This window comes from Lissotriton vulgaris, chromosome 9 (genome assembly GCF_964263255.1).
Source record: "Lissotriton vulgaris chromosome 9, aLisVul1.2, whole genome shotgun sequence".
Taxonomy (NCBI): Eukaryota; Metazoa; Chordata; class Amphibia; order Caudata; family Salamandridae; genus Lissotriton; species Lissotriton vulgaris.
The window spans coordinates 227,861,153-227,877,081 of NC_141697.1; the positions used below are offsets into that span (position 1 = coordinate 227,861,153).

General features: G+C 48.6%; 1 protein-coding gene across 2 annotated transcripts in view; it reads left to right on the forward strand.

Moving 5' to 3' along the window:
- The window catches only part of INO80 (INO80 complex ATPase subunit), a 545,189-nt gene that overhangs the window by 346,980 nt on the left and 182,280 nt on the right, over positions 1-15,929 (forward strand). The window lies entirely within an intron of this gene.

Consider the following 15,929-nt stretch of genomic DNA (forward strand, 5'->3'; position numbering starts at 1 on the left):
GCTATTTTGCATGTAGGACAGTGTTTTGACCACTGTTTGTGATTCCCAATGTGGTCAGAAATTGCGAGGCTCATTAATATTAAGCAATTTGCGAGCCCATTGGGAATGACAGGCTCTCCCAGGTATGGTGGCCTGCTGGGCTCAGCAGACCACCATGTCTGGGACTGCTTTTACATAAAGCAGTTTATTTTTTTAAATGCATCCGGTTTTGCTTAAAGGAAAACGGGATGCATTTTTAAAAATTAAACGTTTTCTTTTCATTTTTAAGGGCAGGTAAAGGTCCCTGGGATCATTGCCTGCCATTAAAAAATATTTTGGGAGTCAGTCACAAAGTGGAAGGGGTCCCTAGGGACCCCTTCAAAATTGTCACTGCATTATGACCCGCTTGAAGAGGGTAGTAATTTGCGAGTGTTTTGCTACCGCAATTGCGGTCACAAAAACATTTATACATTGATTTTCAGACGCAATTAGGAAGGAAACGCCCCATTCATAATTGCGACTCATGATTCCTAAATAGCGAGTCGCAAGTAAATTGCGACTCGCTATTTTGGAATTATACATGACCCTGTGCATGCAAAAAGGGCCATACATCTGGCCCTTACACTTTTGAAGTAACATACACTTTTGTAGTAAGTCTAGCACTACATTTGGCCAACCACAAGTACTAAAACACTCTCCCATAGAAATTAATGGGGGTAGGGCCTTAAAATAAAACTCAATTTGAAATAATATTACATTAAATTATTTAAAATTGTTAAAAATATTTGAAAAACTATAATTTAGTGTTAAAAATATATAAACTCATACATATTATTTAAATATTTATTAATCTATATATTTTCTATAATTAAAAATGTATAATTAAATATTTAATTTGACACGGGTTTTTCTGATGGATATTTTTAATCGCAGATTCTTCACCTTGGGGTATCCCCAGGCACTAGACTGGTTCTGGAAAATTAGAAGCAATGCTCCTGCATGCCAGCAGGTGTTGCTGTGCGATTCCGTGTCAATGCCTTTCCTCACTAGAATTGATGAACGGAGCGGCATATAAATGCCAACAATGCACTCTGACATCAGTTCCTTTCTTTCTGCGCCTTACGACATGGATTTGCTCCTCTTTTTAGAGACTGTCGCAAACAGATGTCTGTCACATACCCCAAAGAGCTCTACTTTTGATGCTTAGGCTCATCGCATGGCTCCAAGGTCTGCAACAATTGTGCTTAGATAAATCCAAAAGCCATGGAGATTGCAAGACAAAGCTCAACGCGGCAAAGCATCGGAAGGCTCCATCCACATAGGTCCCTCTCCAAGTCTGAGTTAGAGTGCGGGCCCTCTCCGCTCCCTAAGTTGTTTCCTAGGTAGAACTTTCTCGAGGTTGAAGTTTTCAGGTAAGTCAAAGAAGAAAACTCTCTGTCTTGCTCTCATTACACTAAGGATCAGATTCCATCCCATTTCCAATGCATTCCAAAATTCCAGGCCCATTGGCAACGGTGCCGGGAGAAACGCTTTAGAGAGGGTATGCTGTGGATTTTTGGCACATATTTATCTCCCTGTGGGATGCCTTCAGGCTCCAAGGGTTGGCAGGCCCCCCTGTCAGGTTACTGCCAGCATTTTTGCCCTTGGTGCCGTCTGGGCCCCTAGCTCCCCTTTCTGGTTCCACACCAGCAATGGCTCTACCTCTCAACCCTCATCGGCCAATATGTTGACACTGACTCCGACGCCACTGGCGCTGGAGGAGGAACTGCGACCTACTCTGTTGTCTGACTCAGAACCGGCTTCAGTTCAACCTCTGCCACGTCCAGATCTTGATATGGCATAGTCTATATTGAACCCATCGGACTCCGACATGATTCCACGACCGAGCAGCTGCATACATATATTACACAAGCTTTCTGGCTAGTACTCTGATCAGAGCCAACCTTGTGCAGATGACAATGGTTGGAATAAAGATGAATTTTCCCCACCTTATGACAGACAACTGGTACATGGGGTTATAGGTGGCTGGGCACCTCACTGGACAGCTTCCCCCCACATTGCCCCAATCAGCAACAGAAAGCACTTCTTTTGTAACTGTTACTAGGAGGGTAACAGGGAGGGGGGCGAACAGGCCCTTGATCTCAGTTTACTCACTATGGTGGTTAAACAAACTTACTTACAGAGGTCCTAGTGCCTGGCCGGGCACCAACTGAACCTTCTTTGCCCTTGAATGAATTTCTATCTGACACACTGTTGGGCCCTTGGACTAAACCATGCTCCGACGCCCCAGGTAAGCAACAAGCCGCCTGTTGCCACGGACTTGCCCAAGGCGACTCTGATTTTCTGACCTAACATCTGACCCCCCAGAAAGTTTGATGGTGCAGGCGTTCACCAAGAAAATGAACCCTAAGGCTTTTACATCCAGTTTCCCTGATAGGGAGTCAAAATGAGTGTATAACTTTGGCAAATGTGAAGTCAGTTAATACCTGGCTCTGATCGGAGGCCTCCTTGAATGGTATACCCATGCTCTTTGGGACACAGTGGGTGGGATATAACCTGCAGTTCCAAAAGACTTATAAGCTTCCTTATCCCAAACCATTCAGATGGTCGTCATGCGGCCAAATGCATCATCCGCTTGGGCCTAGACACCACAGATTGTGTAGGCAGGGCTATTGGAACTAGCATGGTGCTTTCACACCACACATGGATGAGGTCCAAGGGCTTTCCAAGGGACATCCAGGCATCTTTAGTGGACATTCATTTCGATGGATCTTGCATGCTTGGCAAAAAAACAGACTCTGACCTAGAATGTTTTTAAAGAAAGCCAAGCCACAACACGTTTTCAACTCCAGTCCGGCAAGTTCCACTGCAATTTTGCCCTTTTAGGGGATATAGATTGTGCAGCTCTAACCATTCACAACAGCCATTTCAAGGTCTAGGCTGTGGGTCTGGCAAACTGCAGCCTGGCCATCAGAGGATGCGTTCCTTACAATCCTCCACCCCTCCGGCATTAACAGCCAACCCTCTTTAGTGCACCTTTGGCGGCACACTGCTACCTTGTGTGCGGCAGCATCAGCCACCTCCTGCGGGGTGGCAAAACATCATATTATGCCATGAAATTTCTCTTTGACCCACCACACCTGCCCCCTATGTTGGATGGTTGTCAGAGTGCAATCTGCCCATCTTACTCCAGGAAGTGCAGGCCAAAGGAGCCGTACAGAGCTTTCTGGAATTGGAAGGAAGGACTGTTTTTTGTAGTTGTTGTTTTTTTTCTTTTTTCCTGTTACTTCCTGGTGCCGAAAAAGGAGCGGAGTAATTTGTACTGTTCAAGACCTTTTGCATCTCAGTACTGTCCTGTGCGAAAACGAATTTAAAATACTCACTTGAGCCCAGGTTCTTTCTACCCTGGATTCTGGATGGTGCAGTTGGACCTGAAGGATGCTTATTTTAATATCTCCATCCTGCAGGCGCATAGGTGCTGCATACAGTTCAGGGTGAGTCATGAGCAATTCCAGTAGGCTGTGCTCTCTTTCCGGCTAACCAGTGCCCTTGAGGTGTTTGCATATGTGGTGATGGTGTAGTTGCTGCCCATCTGAGGTGTTCAGGAGTACCAGTCTTCCCCTACCTTGCTGAATGGCTGTTGAAGGTGGGCTGTTGCGGACAACCTCCAGACGACAGCAAATGTCTAGACATCCTTTGGGTTCACAGTCAACCTGCTGAGGTCATATTTGACTCCTTGGCAAAGGCTGGCTTTCATCGGCGCCATCCTGGATATGGTGAGGTTTTAAGCTTTTCCTCTAGACCAGCATGTCCAGGATATTCAGGTTATGATTTTGATGTTTCAGTCTCTGTCCTCCTGATTCTCAATGAGGATGGCTAATAGGATTCTGGGCCTCTCAGCTTCCTGCAGCCTGCATGATCATGTCAGATGGCACATGCATGCATTGCAACCGGACCTGAATTCTCTGTGGGCCTTGAGGAAACCTATTGCATTCTATCCAGGTATCGGAGGAGAGTGCAAACGATCTGCAGTTGTGGCTACTCGACCACAATTGGACTAGCAGCAAACTGTCCTCCACCCCACACAGAGCTGACTGTAGTCACTCGTTGCTACTAGGTTGGGGAGGCCATTACGGAGAGGTGGAGGTCAGAGGTCTCAGGTCTCCAGCGGAGAGCCGGCTCCATAGCAATTTCTTGGAACTGCAGGTGGTTTGCTTGACACTAAAGATCTCATGGTAGGTTTTCATGGACAACACTACTGCTACTGTGTTACTGCAACAAGCAGGGCGAGGTTAGGTTCAGGGTTCTGAGCCAGGAGACTGTGTTCCTCAGGAACTGGCTGGATCATAGGGAGATTTCCCTGGTGGGATCATTAAACACCATGGCAGAAGAACTGAGGCAAAGGTGCCTAGTGGATCACGAATGGCAATTGCATCCGGATGTGGCACGGGGCATCTTCCAACAGTGGGGAAACTCCACGCTAGAGCTGTTCACCACAACCAAGAAAGCTCATTTCCAGTACTTTTGTATGCTGGAATTCTTTAGACACCCCTCTCTTGGATACAAGTCTGTCTTAAGTGCAGCACAGATCTCCTGTATGACTAACATCGCTGCCTCTCCTGCTCTTAGTGCTGAAGAAGATCAGGAACAACCAAGCCCTAGTCATCCTGGTGGCAACAGATTGGGTCTGCACCTCCATATGTTGCGATTCAGGGTGATTGTTGTGTTCTTTTGATCTCCTTTCCGAGGTTGTTGATCTCATCATAGAGGCCAGGCGTCCTTCCATGAAATCTGTATATGCAGTGCATTGGGACAAGTTTGAGGCATGGTGTGGTACCTATTTGTTAGACCCCTTTTGTCATTTTGGTAGCCATGCTATTCTGACTGCCAGTTCCTTTTAACCAGCAAATATCTCAGCTTTCGTTGCCATTTGACAGCCACTCGTAACCATCTTTTTCTTTCCTTCAATATGCATGATGCTTATGCCGACGCCATCTCACCTGACATAGACTGCAAATCCCTTGTTCAGGGGGTGTGGAATTTAATAAAATATCTACTTGTCCATGGGGCAGGTTGCTTCATAAATCTACTTGTCCTGTAACAAAATCCACTTGTCCCCTTGGTGTCATGTAGTGTGTCATAAATCATGGCAGCAATCTTGTGCTGATATAGCCTCTCTGATTATGCCAGGGCTCATACCCTAGTAGTGTTTGCATACTTGCATTCCCCTTGTGATATCACCGTTCTGCAGATCTACATACTGGGGATGAAGGTATTGGTAAGCAATAATTCCAGGGTTAGAATGCCCTTTTGAGTCTGTGCAAACCTACCAACTTGCATGGTTTAAGAGTTTTCAACACCTCTTCTCTAATCTTTTCCCATACTGAGAAATGTTGGAAATTTACTCCTGACAATGGCAGACGTAAACCTTCATCCAGAGATGGGAAAAAAGTGGAAAGTGAACTTGCAAACATTCAGATTTTTGCATCAGCAAATCTATACATTCATATTGTATCATGCTAAAATGCAGTTCACAAATATTTTCAGGGAGTACTATTTCTTCTACAACTTCTGGGAATTCGCGAAAAGCCGTATAACTGCACTGAATGCAAGGACATATACCATGGGTGCACTTTTGAGGCTGTCTTTAATAATTGGGCCCTTAATTTGGTCTGGCGTTGTCTATGACCTTTTGTGTTTATTAAAATTCTGACTCTCTCTCTGTATCGGCTGGCTTCGCTGTGAGTGACAGCATTCAGCTCTTTCACAAGGAGCATATCAGCATAGAAAGTAGTTTTGTTCATTGCTAGTAAATTGTAAGTGTACTTTTTTAGACCAAAAAATGTTTTGATTTTGCCAATGTTTGTTGTAATGGTAAAGGTCCAGCAGCTCCCACAACAATAAGGTTTTACAAAAACCATACCAAAACAAATCACACGTTGACAAAACTAAAAAGATGACAACCAATTTCAGACCTACTGGCTTTGCCAATGCTTCATTTTTGTTTCCCATAATCTTATTGAAACTGGTTACACTTATTTTCTATTATGAATATTTTTGGGAAATACTGGCATGCATCAACACATGTTACTATATGATGCTGCAAAGAAATGGTACTTGAATTTTACAGTATTTAGCTAAATGTTTTTTTCCTGCTTTCATTTTTTTATGAACATTCTATTTTGAAAGCAAAGAATGATCAATCGTGCTTTCAAGCTAGTGCAAATATTTGCATAAAATCCAAGAGCATTCTAGGAGCATTATGCATAGCCTCATATTGCTAAACTTTGAAAACATGTGTACACATTTTCATACTGTATCCACTGTCAATAGAGCTTAAAAATTTACTTAGAGCGCTCATCCTAATAATAACGGCTTTCAATCAATGAACCATAAATACATGTTTAAACACCATTAACATATGGACAACAATATTACCTTAACTGCAGACAGTGCCCTTCCCTGAGCCATAATGTGGTACTACAAATGGGCAGCCAAAGGGTTTGTGCTGCAAGGGGTTGGGCTTACTTGTCCCAATGACGAAATCCACATGAAAACGTGTTGCCCTTGACCCCAAACAATATGTCCTGGGTGTCGGGCTATAGGAATTCCACACCCTGCTTGCTAGTTTAACCCACTCTTCGCAAACATTTTTACATCATTTGTGAAACAAATGTATCTTTTTGTGCATGGTCACCCCAAATATTTTGACTTTTTCTGTATCTTATTTCTGCTGGCTTTAAGAGCCTTTGCACTTAACTGCTGCTAAACAGCATCAAAATGCACATGCATCTCCTCCAACATGTGCTGCTCATTGGGACACCCTATTTGCCCTATGTAACTTTCCTATTAATCCATTGTAAATGGTACCTAAAATGCATCTATGACATGGAAAGTTAAATGTCATATGTGGCCTGTAGTGTGTATTTACACCACCCACGTATATGACAAAATGTTATTTCTGCCAGTTGCACCGCTATGGCTGGGTTGCAGCTTAAATGCAAAGCAGTGAAAGTGGCCGATTTTAAAAAAATATATTCATGAGCCATCCCTAATTGCCTTGTAAATCCTTCAGGTCAGGATGCTATTATAGAAGGATAGTGGGCACTAACTATTGGGGTTAGTGCACCCTCGCATTGAAATAAAATTCAAAAGCAACCTCTGTAGGCCTGACTAGACTTTGCTCTAATCGACCGTGGTGGTATACAAGTCTTTATTTCCCACCTCGGCTTAGAAAAGGGCTAGAAAACTGGTCAACATTATTCCCGGCTTAGTTTAAAATCGGGCTTAATGGTTAAATCAAATTTTTGATGCCTTAAGGGGAGGGGATCGGGGGCCGAGGTGCGCCGACCCAGTCATCGATCTTCCCTCCAGCACCCTTCCCCACCTCCGATCCTCTTTGCGATTGTAAAGGCCAAGTATGCTTTTTGCGCTGCCCCAATGATATTATGATGGGCTGTAAGCCTGGAGCGATATTCTGCTTTATCCTTGGAGGATTTGGTAAGAAGCCATCTACGCTCAAGATGGTTACAGGTCGATTCCTCTTGTCGCAAGGCCTCCGAGAACCACAGAGCTGGACTTCTAGATATAGGCGGTTTACTTACTAGAGGCCAAATGACTTCCTAGTCAGCTAGACTGGCAACAATATTTGGCGCCTTATTGGATGTAAATTCTGAATAAGCTCGACACTGGGGAGAAAACAGCTGCCATTATATCCCAGTCAATTATCCCATCAGCAGGGAGGCCAGTCAACTTCCTCTAATATTTTGTAAGATACGCCTAACCTGTATCTCATAACTGAGTCGTAAATTTAAAAAGAAACTCAAAATATTTGATAGAGAATTCTAGCTGGAAATTCCTTACCTTAGAATTATCCCCAGGCATCAGACTGGATCTGGAAATTGTTTTGTGAGCAGCACCTCTGCCTGCCACTAGGTGTCATCGTTCAGCCCTGTGTAGCATTTTCCATGCCTAAAATGACATGCGCGCTTCCTATGTAGGTGCCACCCCTTCATGCTGATGTCAGTTTCTTTTTGCGACTTTCCACGACAGGGTCACGGAGCCTCGAAGAATACTGGCCACTGGTGTGGAAAACTAGGGCTCTGAGAGGGGAAAGTCCTGTCCCTAGAAATCCACTTGCAGAGAGGAGAGGATAGGTCAGTCGTTAAGGAATCTGAGGCTAAATAGTTTCTACCAGATAAGGGGTTACTGAATGTAAGTAACTTGTTTTAATGCTAGGGACTTCTAGCCGCAGATTCCTTTCCTTAGAATAGATACCCAAGCAATACGTCCCGGGAAGTGGGTCCGTGAAACCATTTCACACCAAAAAGTCCTGCAGGACCAAACTGGCAAAGTACCAGTCCGGACAGACCTGACTGTCCAGGCAGTAGTGCTTGGTGAACTTGTGCCAAGAAGATAACGTTGTGTCCTGGCAGATGTCCAGGACCGGAACTCCACGAGGTAACAGTGGTGGCAGCCTTAGCTCTGGTGGAAAAGTAGAATAAAACAAACAAACAAACAGAAAAAAAACATTGTGTATTGGTATGCATTACTTTCTGGTCCACCTACCTTGATCTAAATGTAAGGCAATATTTGCCTTAAAACAGAAGGGGAGACTACAGAGGAAGTTAAAAAGTGGATAAACCAGGTAAGTTGTTACACAGAAGTTAATGTATAATTAATTCAGTGGCAAAAATGTGGCTAGCCCAACACTGGTACATAGAAATCAATGCCTAGTTCATTCAGTGACAGCGGGATCCTTCAGATTTAAGTTCTACCAGGGTGGGTGGAAGGAATCCCAGGTCCATCAAACATGGAGTTTAAGTCGGCGCAGGGACCTGTGGGACCTACCACCACCATTTGTGGTGGTAGGTCCCACAGGAGCCCCTGCACCCCAGGTCTAATCAGGCTCATACTATAGTCACCCGCCTTCCATCGTTTTGTTTTTTTATTCCCTGTACCACACCCCACAACAACCTTTGATCCTTTCTAGGGTAAAAGTTATTTTCCACAGCCTTAGCAAGTGTGCAGTGTTTTGGGTAGTTATCACCTAAGTGTAATCCATCTCTATGATAAAACTGCACAATACCCCATACTTGATGTTTCGCTGCCTGGCAGTGCGTCGACAAGACATCAGAGATGTATCAAAATAGTGTCATGCAGGGAGGGCGGAGGAGGAATGAAAGTGACAAGAAAAAACCATTATCTTTCATTGTCAGCTCCTGTATTCTGTAAAGTAGTGCATATCTATGTATGCATGGCATAGTGATTTTACATTTGCAGATCAATCCCTCTCCATTGGCTTGTGGCTCTTCCGCTGCTGCTGATACGGCTTCTTTGAGTGTGATTCTCTGCCCACTCGACTCCTCCTGCTCACCCCTGCCCATCCTCTGGGAGGATGGGGCTAAGCCCTGGAGGTCACTTCTAGCTGAAGCGGAAATGTGAAGCTCTTAAAGAGGATGGCAGCTGGGAAAGTTCAAGAGAAAGGGACATTGTGGGAACAACAAGCAAGCCTCATACAATTGGTGCCAAATAGTCTGCATTCATGTTGAGCTCAGTAGTTCCACTTTAAATTAGCTCAGGCGGGGAGCCCAGGGGTACCTGAACATCTTGGAAGGAGAGCTGTACTGCTTTGTTTCTTCAGCTACTCCTGCTCGCTGCTGTGCATGCACTGTCCGTGCCCTCTGTCTGAGTGGGAAGTTTGCAGTGCTGCTGACGGCTCTAGTATTTTGTGTGTGCATGTGTAAGCAGTTTGCATTGCTCTGGCTGCCTGTGCCATACCCGTTCTCTGTGTCTGGGCAAACCGCGTGGTGTGGCAGGTGCCTGTGCTGACTTTTTGGGGTCCCAGTTCACAAAGCTAGAGCAACGTTTATGGTGTCAGAATTCATCCACTCTTGATAATCAGAAATTAATTAATTTCACCCTCGGAATTTAATGTACTTATTTAAAAATTCCACAAATGTGGCAAAACATCTCTCTGGGGATGGTTGGTGGTGATTTCGGATGGCAACACCTGCAAACGGTGCGAATCCCTCTAAACGTTACTCGTGTTAAGTAAGGGTAGGACTTAATCCATTTTTAGGGTGGAACAGGGTAGTGTAAGTCCCAGAAATTATGGGGGCAGGGGAATTGGATTTATTATCTGAGGGAAAAAAACGTTTTCCAAATGGCGAACAAAAGTGAAAGTATAACACTGCACATGCATTGTTTAGTTTCCATGGTAGATATTCAGATTTGCTGTCTTTCCATATGGCTAATCGGGAGTATTCTTAAGAAGTTGCACCATAATTTGCTTTTAATGAGTATTCTTGGAATTATTTGATAATTCCTGGAAAGTCTGAAACTTAACTAAATTGTATTCATAATACTACAAGTGTACATTTCTGATTTTCCTGCTGAAAGTTGTGTTAGTTGGGTGCTGTTGCCCAAGCTGTGCCTATGTTAGTACTGCTTGGTAAACCTTCTTCCCTATCAGGCAGCACCACTGCTTGTTGAACCAGCTCTGCAGATGCCTCGCCGCGTGCTGTTACAGTACAGCCCATCTCTTGAGGGAAGGGCGCATGTGGCTGACGTGGGCCTCCTATTTGCTTTTGTTTTATGGTCCAATAAAAAGCAAGAGCTAGAGTCGCTGACAAGCAGTAATTGTGTTTAAAAGCGCTGATGTGTTATCGCATACAATGCAGAAGCAGGGCCACACATCTGCTGCTAAGATATACATGTCCCTGCTGCCTCTCTGGGCAGCTGCTCACCCCTGCTTTTTCTTCATGCAGTGATGCCAATCCTTCCGCTTTTCTTAACTGAGTGGTGGTCACAAACTTGGGGACATGTTCTCCCAACTGGCCAGAAATTACACACTCCGTGTCTGGTCTTTGTCTATCATAAGCCATCAACAATCTTTTGTAATACCTCTCATACTAGTGAAGGCAATACTTTGTCTGTTGTGGGACATTTCCATGTCTCTTATTAGGAGACTGTATGCTCTTTTTTAAAGTGTGTTTCAGAAAAAAATTATTCACTCTTGGCTGGTGACTGACTGAAAATAGCATGTAAAAGACCACCCTCAGCTTTGTAGTTTTATCGCTACAGTCACCATTATTCATTATAAAGCTTTAGCAATATTGCAGGCTAGAAATGAATGCCTACTTCATGGATCCATGCCCATCCCATGGCCAAAAATCTCCCTTTGTTTAAAGTGGAGAGTTCATCTATATTGAGAGACTGATAATGCTTTGTATGTAGCTTTATTTTAAATTTTCGTTTTGTAAGCACTGGCTTGTGTCAAGTGGCCACTTCAAAGTTCTGAGTATGGTGAACCAGTTCATGTGTAAGCCAAGGGAAACAGCCTTTACACAGAAGGCTGAACAACGAGATGCCTTCACAACGAAGGCATTACAATGCCTAACTTTACAGGGAACGTTTTTACCACGAGTATGCCTATTCCGCGGATGCCTTTATAACGAACTTCGTTGTTAAAGCATGAATGGTAAAGGCATAATCTGAAAGAGACACGTTAGTGATAGATTCCTTACCTTAGAATATCCCCAGGCGTCAGACTGGATCCGGAAATTTTTGCGTAGCAGTACCCTTGTGCGTCGGTAGGTGTCGTCTGCGGCTCCGCGTCCGTCGTCGGCGTCGTGGACGCCGTGATGACGTCGTCGGAGTACTTAGACGCCGCCTCCGCGTGCTGACGTCAGTTCTTTTTTTTTCCGCGCCAGCAAGCGCAGATCTGGAAAAAGCAGTACTTCTAGTCACTTTTTGACTAATCTTTTTGGATCTTTTTGATCATCTTTTCGAAGTCGAACGACTCAGATCGGTGCCATAGGGATGCCTTGGTTTAAACAATGCGAGGATTGCGACCGCACGATGTCGGTCACGGATCCTCACCGGCGGTGTCTACTCTGTCTCGGCGTCGACCACGACGACAAGACCTGCACCGACTGCTGGGCCCTGTCTTCGAAGGCCAGGCGGGAGCGGTCCCGCAGGCGACTCGAACTCCGGCAGTCGGCCCCGCGCCGCGAGGTCCCCGTCCCACGGGAGGTCGAGGGACAGGTAGCGGGGTCGGAGCCACCACTGCTCCGTGAGTCGGCACCTCTCCTCCGGGTCGAAGTCGTCATCAGGTAAGAAACACAAGAAGCCAAAGAGGCGTCATCGCTCTTCTGACTCCCCCCAACGCTCGCGCGACGCGGCCGGGGGTTCAGGTGACACCGCCCACGCGGCTCCGCCGGAGTCGCAGGCGTCGCGGCCTGCTCCACACCCTCCGGTCCCTGGGCAAGACGCGACGCCGGGGGGGGGGATCGAGCGCTTCCTCATGACCATTAGGAACCTCTCTTCCCCGACGGGTTCCGCGGCGCCTTCGGGCCCAGCGGACCCGTCTGGGGCCCCTAGCGGGTCGGGGGCTTCAGCCCCGATGCCGTCGAGTGCTTCGATGCCGCCGGCACCTTCGGGCCCGGCGCCGTAGGGCCCACCGGTCCCGGTGCCTTCGGGCCCGGCGCCGCGGGACCCCACTGGACCCGCTTCGGGATCTGGGTCGTCGCTGGGCGCCGCTTTCGACGCCGCTTGGGGAGTTTTAATTCAATGAACCGGCCCCATCAATTGACAACCCTGATTATCAGGAGATGGTTGATGAGGAGTATTGGGAGGGGTCTGAGGACCCTCTGACCCGAGAGTGTCAGTCTCGAGAGGACTGGACAGGTGAACTTGGGGATGCCAGTGGTCTGGACACCTCTCCAGACACTGGTTTTGTCTCGCCTCCTACCGTTGCTTCGGAGGAGGGGGCAACATACAGTGTGGTGTTGATGAGGGCTGCCAAGGCCTTGAGCTCCCCGTCGCGGCCGTGAGGACTAACCTCTTCACTGAGGTCCTTAAACCGCAGCCATGCACGACAGAGCCTCTGCTGCCGTTTAATGAGGCTTGACCGACGTTCTTTTGGGCACTTGGTCCAGGCCCGCTACGGGTTCGCCCGTAGATAGGAACATGGCCAGACGCCACCGCCCAGCCCCGGGCGACCCAGTTTTCCTGTTCACCCACCCCACCCCCGAGAGCCTGGTCATCCAGGCGTCCACTTCCCAGACCGCAATCCCGTCTGCTCCGCCGGACAGGGAATCCAAGAGGTATGAGATGTACTGTAAAAAGGTCTTCTCCTCCCTTAGTCTGGGACTGCGGCCTTCCAACACCGCATGCCTCTTGGGCCGCTACACCAACTCTCTGTGGGATACGGTTGCGGAAGTGCTGCCAGAGTGTCCGTTGGAGGTACGGGCCAAACTCGGCCAAGCCCTTGTGGAGGGCCGGGATGCAGCTAGATATTCTATCCGGTGTGGGCTGGATACCACCGACTCACTAGGTAGAGCGATGGCAACGACGGTGGCGGTTAGACGCCACGCCTGGTTGAGGTCCGCCAACTTTTCGGCAGATGTCCAAAACACATTGATGGACATGCCGTTTGATGGCCGTCGCCTTTTTGGCGACAAGGCAGACCATGCGCTTGAGAGCTTTAAGGACTCCAGGGCTACGGCCAAGTCCTTGGGCCTCTCGTCCCCGCGCCAGCAAACGGGTGCCTTTCGCTCCTTTCGTGGCTAAGGAAGGGGCGCCCCCACACGTGCTGCCAGCCACACGCCGCAGGCTAACATCCAGCGCGGTGACGGCCGTGGAAATCGCCGTGGAGGCGGTTGGGGACAACGGCGAGGCCAGTCAACACCCTCCCCCGCAGCATCCGCCTCTAAACCCTCCTAGTCCGTGCTTTTCGGCCCATTTGACGCCAGTGGGGGGCAGGGTTCGCCATCACCACTCTCACTGGCGCACTGTCACTTCGGACAGGTGGGTGCTGCAGATCGTCTGAAGGGGCTACTCCCTCCCCTTCGAGACGACCACTCAAGCCATGCCACCGCAACACCACCGCGTATCGGGGGATCATTTGCGGCTTCTGCAGGAGGAAGTTTCGGCCCTCTTGGCCAAGGGGGCCATCAAGCGCGTTCCTGGGCCAGAAGTAGGACGTGGTTGCTACTCCCACTACTTTCTGGTACCCAAGAAGGGCATAGGGGGCCTACGCCCTATCTTGGACCTATGGAACGTCAACGGCTTCCTCCGGAAGGAGAAGTTCTAGATGCTGACTCTGGCTCAGGCCTTAGCTGCCCTGGACCCAGGAGACCGGATGGTAGCGTTGGACTTGCAGGACGCTTATTTCCACATTCCCGTCCTGCCGGCCCACCGGCGTTACCTGCGGTTCACGGTAGGCCACAAGCACTTTCAGTTTACCGTGCTCCCCTTCGGCCTTACCAGCGCCCCACGGGTGTTCGCGAAGATGATGGCGGTGGTCGCAGCTCATCTGCGCAGGTTAGGGGTTTCAGTCTTCCCTTACCTCGACGACTGGTTGTTGAAGGCGGGCTTGGCCCAGACAGTCGTCAGCCACCTCAAGACGACGGCAGACCTCTTGCACCAGCTGGGGTTCTCCATCAATGTGCCGAAGTCACACCTGTGCCCCTCTCAGAAGCTCCTTTTCATCGGAGCGGTTCTCGACTCGGACCAGTTTCGGGTTTACCCACCCGAACAGCGGGTTCGGGATATACAGGCTCAGATTCCAATCTTTCAGCCTTTATCCCGAGTTTCGGTCAGGTTGACGCTGCGGCTTTTGGGGCTGATGGCTTCCTGCATCCTTCTGGTGCATCACACCCGTTGGCGGATGCGGGCTCTGCAGTGGGACCTGAAGTTTCAGTGGGCCCAGCATCAGGGCAACCTGTCCGACAATGTCCTGATCTCGGAGGGCACTGCGAGACAGCTGCAGTGGTGGCTCACGGACCGCGATTGGGTCAGCGGCAGATCCCTCTCCCTTCCCCAACCGGAGCACATAGTTGTGACGGACGCGTCCCTCCAGGGCTGGGGAGGCCACATGGGAGAGGCGGAGATCAGAGGCCTCTGGTCTCCGGCGGAGTCCCGGCTCCATATCAACCTTTTGGAGCTGCGGGCGATTCCTCCCCTCTGTCCGAGGGAGTGTAGTGCAGGTGTTCACGGACAACACCACCGCCATGTGGTACTGCAACAAACAGGGCGGGTGGAGTTGTGGACCCTCTGCCAGGAGGCTCTGTGCCTCTGGCAATGGCTGGAACATCAGGGAGTGACCCTGGTGGTTCAACACCTGGCAGGTTCTCTGAACGCCAGGGCGGACGAACTCAGCCGCCTGTGCATGATGGATCACGAATGGCGTCTGAACTCGGACGTGGCGGAAGGCCTCTTTCAACAGTGGGGAGAGCCTTGATTAGATCTATTCGCCACCGAAGAGAACGCGCAAAGTCATCAGTTCTACACGCTGGAATTTTCAAGGCGGCACTCACTCGGAGACGCTTTTCGTCGCGAGTGGCGCTGCGGTCTGTTGTACGCCTTCCCGCTTATACCACTTCTGCCCAGAGTGCTGAAGAAGATCAGGCGCGACCGGGCACAAGTCATCCTTGTGGCACCGGACTGGGCACAAAGGTACTGGTATTCCGAGCTACTCAGTATGTCAGTCGATCCCCCGGTTCGTCTGCCTCTTCAGGAGGACCTTCTGTTGCAGCAGCAGGGGACGGTCCTCCACCCGAACCTGTCCAGTCTCCACCTCCATACTTGGAGATTGAGCGGCGACAGTTGAGGCCATTTGACTTGCCTCCTGAAGTCTGTAACATTATTCTGGCAGCCAGGCGTCCCTCCACAAAGTCGGTATACGCCTGCAGGTGGAACAGATTTGTGGCATGGTGCACAGCAAAGGCTCTAGATCATGGGTACTCACAAACTTTCTCTCGGGGGCCAAATTTACAGTGTGGTTTATGTCCGAGGGCCGCACTGGTTGGGGCGGGGTCAGTGGGGGAAGGGGCGGGGCTAGAGCAACAACAAAAAATATGTTACTATGAGGTTGATCACAGGTCCCTGCAGCAGACGCCTTCGTCCACTGAGCCACCCGACACATATTATATATATATATATAT